The sequence below is a fragment of the Olea europaea genome, chromosome 10 (genome assembly GCF_002742605.1).
Source record: "Olea europaea var. sylvestris chromosome 10, O_europaea_v1, whole genome shotgun sequence".
Taxonomy (NCBI): domain Eukaryota; kingdom Viridiplantae; phylum Streptophyta; class Magnoliopsida; order Lamiales; family Oleaceae; genus Olea; species Olea europaea.
In genome coordinates, this window is record NC_036246.1 from 4495488 (window position 1) to 4501946 (window position 6459).

The 6459-nt window shown below is 33.1% G+C and overlaps 1 protein-coding gene across 1 annotated transcript in view; it reads left to right on the forward strand.

Annotated features, from left to right (window-relative positions):
- LOC111400956 (uncharacterized protein PF11_0207-like) overlaps positions 1–1506 on the forward strand; it is a 3728-nt gene extending 2222 nt beyond the window's left edge. Inside the window, exon 4 of the mRNA XM_023028445.1 lies at positions 1489–1506. The gene's annotated coding sequence lies outside the window, so the exon portion shown is untranslated. The remainder of the gene's footprint in view (positions 1–1488) is intronic.
- Positions 1507–6459: the final 4953 nt, after the last annotated feature.

A 6459-nucleotide genomic window follows, 5' to 3' on the forward strand; every position in this document is an offset into this window, starting at 1 on the left:
CAAAAACTCACAAGCTTTGTAACATTGTATAGTTAGCAGAGCAACTCAGGTGGCAAACTTGGGTGATTTGTTACGTGCGCATCAACTTCTTTATTAGTAGTGGCAGCAACCTGGCCAACATATTCAAGTAGGGTCAATTACATAGGAATTGTAGTGCTTAAATAAAATATCATCTGAATTAAAGAAATGAAAGAGGGAAACAGAGTTTAATTACAATAGCCTATGTTTGGTAGAAATTAAAAATAAAATTTAGATTTTAATGTAAGTCAAAGTCGACAACTCGTTTTAACTACACATTTAATCTACTTTTTTTTTTAATATCAAAATCTATTAAAAAAAAAAGATTTTAATTACCACCAAATAGGGGGTTAATTATAATTCTTGATTCGTTGGTCAGCTGATCAAATTGTTTTCACGTTTTATAAATGAATAATCATGATAAGAACATAAACCCCTGTTTGGTCGGAATTAAATCCAAATTTTAATTTAAATCAAAGTCAACTATTAATTTTAACTACATATATAACTTTTCTACCACACATTTCATCAACAAGGGCCAAGTATTATTTGGTCGAATTTATTAAAATCAATGTGTTTGCTAAACGGAAACAGATTAGAAATTTATACTTACGACCAACTTCAAGTTAACCTACGTTTGCCATTGTATTAAACGAGATCTCAATTGAATTGCTCAACTTTATTCATATTCTTGCCTTTATCATATTTGTTGTGTGCATAACTTCTCATAAGAAACTTTTGAATTGCGACTCATAAATTGTGCAGGACGATAAACTTTTGATTGACATTTCATTTGCTTAGTAAAACGTCCACGTCACTCTTTGCACTCTAATTCTTCTCCGCATTTTACACGAATGATCTTCATCTATTGATTCCCGTGGTTTGGCTTCTTGTCTTAGCTATAATTAATCTTCACCTTGAAACATGTAGTTTCTTCTAAATCTTGATCTTATCTTTATCAACATGCCTCATTACCTTAAACTTCAGTCAACCATGTTCAATGCTATTAGTCAAAGTCATTCTCGCGAATTAAAGCAGTTGTTCAAGAACTTGGAAAGCCGATTAATTTTGTTAATGCTAATCTTGTTTGGAATAAGATTAAATCAGGAATAGTTCATGTCTCACCTGCTTGCTGCTTATGCTGATCAATTAACATATTCATTCACCAAATCTCTATCAACATTTCAATTTCAGCTAGAAAACATGCACATGCACAACGAGTTAGTGCGCGTTTAACTATTATCGATATCTTTTTGAATTATTCGATATGTCTATGATATAGTTCTCGAAACGAGCTTAAAGAGAACGTAGGTAATTTGTGGATTCAATTGAAGGCCGAGATTTTTTAAATTTAGCATATTATTGAAATTCTCAAAACACTAGTTTGGAATTGTAGCAAAATTCATCTGAGAAACTAAGCATGTGTTTTGCCCCCTTTATTTCTAATTTTTCCACTGAATTCTACAACAGGTGTGGGCCGACAAAAAGAGACAGACAAAGGCGGAGCTCGAGTTTGGAATTTCTTCCTTGCCAAGGGCTAAATGGCTGGGAGTAGGAGACTTTCCCAAATTAGATGGGACGGATGAATGATCCTCAAGCTAGAGTGTTTCCACATTGGTTTGGTCTAGATATCGTGCGGAGAAAGGTAAGGCGGGCATGAAAATGAAATGATGCCTCTACATTCTGCACCTATATTTTGCCTCTCTCTCTGTCTGTTACGGGGACCATTTCACAACTGCCACTTCATCTTTTAATCCTCATTTGTTTTACATTAACAAATACTTTTAGAGTTTTTATCCGACTTTTGTCCGTATCCAAAAAAAAGAAAAAGAAAAAGAAAAACCGAATTATTTCGACTTTTTAATGGTACAAGTTAAGCTAATCGAACCTTTCTTTTGCTTTTAATTTATGAATTAAATACTTTTACCTGTGGGAATTGAAATTTAAAATTCCTAGGAGCGCTCTACGATGTCGAAATCAAATTTTACCGTTTACCAAATTTATGTTCCGTTTGCCAATTTGACCTTACATGTGGAATTGATACATTTAATAGCAACAAGTCACTAATTAATTGTTGTCTAGGTGATTAAATATACACGTCCAATTAAGCCTCTGTTAAACTGCCGGTTTGCGTAAAGTAAATAAAACAATGCAAAACACAACTCACGATGTGATGACGGAGAAACCCCAACTTGGGTAAAACTCTGGGACCAAGCCAGTGTTGGTAAATTTAATTGGTAGTGTATGGAGTGGAATCGGGTTCTCATATATAGTATTTGTGATTTAGACACTGGATTCACGCTTACCGTATTTGGCAGTTTCTTACCGTATTTGGCAGTTTTTACCGTATTTGGCAACTTTTCACCGTATTTGTCAGCTCACCAACTCACCGTATTTGACAGTAAAACTCACTGTATGTGGCAGTGAAACTCATCGTATTTGGTAGTCACCATATTTGGTAGAGAATTTTCACAAGAGTAATTAGCACAAAACGTTCCCACCAAATACGGTGCGAGGATGATTTTAAAGGTTGTGGAGGCATTAAGTGCCAATTTTTGTATAGGCATTCAGACTGTTTTTGTAATGCATCAAGAATGTTTTTGTTACGCATTAAGGCTCTTTTTGTATGGCATTAATGATTTGTGGCTAGGTGTGGACAAGGATATGATTAGTTGGACTTATCATCATCCATCCGTTGTCCAATGAATAAATGAAGTTTGATGCTTGTTAGTTGTTGAAGGATGATTTTAATTGTAATCAATAGCTTAGGTGTGTTTTAAAACTAAAAATAGTTGATGGATGAAATTGATGTTAAACAGTTGTTGGAGGATGATGTTGAAGTTAAATATTAGTTAAGAGCACTCAGTAAATGAAATTAATCTTGTTTGTCGTGGTGCGATTTTGAATATTTCATTATTGTCATTAAATCTCAATCTTACATCGCCTTCGGGAAAAAAAAAGTTACTCTCTACTCACCTAACTTTGCTATATGTTACTACTTGGTCATCACAATTTAAAACTCTACTCGTTGCTCACCCAAAATTTAAAAAATTCCTTTTGGAAGAAATCATGAAGAGAAGTCAAGAAATAATGGAAACTCAAGTAAGAAGATGTTTGGGCTATCGGAATTAAGGATTGAAGATTAAAGAAATTCATCATATCTTATTTAATAATTTTTGGTATGGTGAAAAGTTATGAGAGTCCATAATTTTTCTCATATTTTTATATTTTTTCAATCTCATTATTCTTCTTTGTCAAAGAATCTTGCGAAGTCTATGAATCATATAAATTCCTAATTTTATTTATTTATTTATTTATTTATTTATTATTATTATTATTATTATTATTATTATTATTATTATTATTATTATTATTATTATTTGCTTATTCCTTTCTTCGCCCATTTGACGTGGCTTAAAAAGTAGTTAAAAATTTAAATTAAATTAACAGTTAATTACACATTTAATGGAATTCACAAATTTTATCAACTTTTCAACAACACAAATTCATAAACTTTCATCAAAGTCCCCTAAAAATCTGACTCCCCAAAAACTTGTTTTCTTCCATTTTGACCTCGTTTCTTGATTCTTCTCAATCCATCAATATCCATGAGAGCATCCAATTGGTACTTAGCTTATTCAAGTCGCCGATTCCTTCATCGGATGATCTTTTGGATAATTTGCACATTGGTCCTTAGACTTTTGTTTTTCTTTCCTCAAGGGAAAAGAGAAACTCCTACATTTTGCTAATTTTTTTCCTACAACCGTTTAAATTCCAAAACTATCGAAAACTCCGATATTCATTGTCTAAATCTCAAAGATTTAAATAGTTGGATGTTGGAAAAAATGGGTTGAGTGGCTAACTTTGGCACAAAATTCGAGTGGGGCCCAGTTGTTTATTTTGGAAGTTCATTCACATTACATGCTCAATTAAAGGAGAAAACACACACACACACACACACACACACACACACATATATATATATATTTGGGAATTAAGCGGCCCTGTCTTTGCGTCCTTTTTTTGGAAAATAATTCCCTAGTATGCACGTTGTCTAATTGAAGATCAAAACTAAGAGAAGATGATAACTAGAAAAGTAGCTCTACTCTCTAGGTCTCGCAAATGTGATAGTTTGTTTACTCTAAGTCTCTAACACTGATTAAATGTGATGAAATTTTAATTGAGCAACGTAATTATATTTATTGATAAATTTCCATTTGTTCAAGTTTTGTTCTTATTAAATAGCAAGTCATGAGTCGTTAACTATAAACTTTAGATAATTACACACACACAATTTTGGGAATTAAGCGGCCCTGTCTTTGCGTTCTTTTTTTGGAAAATAATTCCCTAGTATGCACGTTGTCTAATTGAAGATCAAAACTAAGAGAAGATGATAACTAGAAAAGTAGCTCTACTCTCTAGGTCTCGCAAATGTGATAGTTTGTTTAGTCTAAGTCTCTAACACTGATTAAATGTGATGAAATTTTAATTGAGCAGCGTAATTATATTTATTGATAAATTTCCATTTGTTCAAGTTTTGTTCTTATTAAATAGCAAGTCATGAGTCGTTAACTATAAACTTTAGATAATTCAGAAACGGTGTGCAGCTTAATTTATTTTTGTAAGGCCCTATATAATTACTAATTTTACGAAGTTGAAGTCCTTGAACCCGGTGTCATCGAGCCGCTCAAGGCCCTTATTGTAATTAGTAATGTAAGTCTGATGATGCTTTCGATGGCATGGCTAAATTATGTCGCATATAATGGCCGACTCTAGGGTCCGTAATTTTACAGTAAATCGGATAGCAAGAAAGTGTGCAGGCCACGAAACTATAACGGTCCTATCGTGCAATCCTTTCCTATCATGACATATCATTTGCTATCCTATCATGCAATCGGATAGCAAGAAACTGAGCAGGCCAAGAATGTCATGTTATATTTTACAGTAAATTCAGAGGAAAAAGTTATGCTTTAACTTGTAATCAAACGTACTATCATCGAGTTAACTTTCATTTGGAACAATGACTTTTTAATATTTTATTTGTGTATAAGTCTAAGCATAAATAAAAATTAATTGTTATTCACCTAGCTAATTGACTATTGAAAGAAATACTATTATCCAACTATTTAAATCTTCAAGATTCACGTGCCAGTTATCCAACATAAAATAGTTAAATAAAAAATGACCAATTTTCAATTTTACCTGTTTAAATTTATGCAAACCGTACAGAAAACCATCTTTCTATTTTTGTAAATTTCTTTCTTTCAGGCTCATCCTAATTGACAATTATGAGGTAATAAGCCTACATGATGACCTTTTATTTCGTAATTACATTTTATATGAGAAGTAACATAGTATTTGACTTTTATATAGGGATGTAAAATTCAAGCCATGTCATTCAACGATGCAATTGAAAATTTTGATGATGTAATACGTGTCAAAATGTGAACGATAAAATAGAATTGTCTTTCACAACCACAACCACAATGGAGGTAGAAGAGATCAGTGAACTGAAGTACCAAATTTCAACAACGATCACTTCAGTTCCTTTTCTTTTTCGTTTTCCTTTTCAATTGTAACGTTTAATATAAAAAATGGATAAAGTGAATAATAATTAATAAATAAATTTCAACTTTTTAGCCTGACAAGCTTTAAGCTGGTAAAATATTGTAACTCACATTAAGATAGTAATTTATGTAATCACATGATATATACCTAAGAAACCTTTTTTTTTTTAGGTTAAAGGAATTACTGTCCAGTTTTATGTACTTATAATAATATTTTGTCATTTTACTGTTAAAAATAGCAATGGACTCTTTAACCTTTCGCATGGTTCGACTACAAGGACTGAGTGCCTGCAATTCTGAATATCACCGTATCTGCTCTTACCAGTTTTGCACCTTTGAGCTCACCGTATTGGAATTTCTTCCTCTCCAAGGGCTAAATTAGCCATTTAGCTACATGGGAGCTGGAGACTTTCCAAAATTAGCTGGGACGGATGAATGATCCTCAAGCTAGAGTGTTTCCACATTGGTTAGGTCTAGATATCGTGTGGAGAAAGGTAAGGCGGCCATGAAAATGAAACGATACCTCTGCAGTCTGCACCTATATTTTGCCTCTCTCTCTGTCTATTACGGGGACCATTTCACAACTGCCACTTCATCTTATCATCCTCATTTGTTATATAGCCCCTCACCTTGAACGTTCTCCACTTCACTTTCCCCATTCACTCTTCCTCCACTAAATCTCTTCCAACCATGAATACCTTGTGCTTAACCCCTCCCCCTATCAAAATGGCCACAAAGCTCAAAAAACATGAGGTTATATGTCCACTTGGCCGGAAAAAATTAATTACTACCACCACAGTGACCACTGACAAAATGATAATGGAGAAATGGATCCAAGAAGAGAAAGAAAGGAAGATGATAGGATTCAACGTCA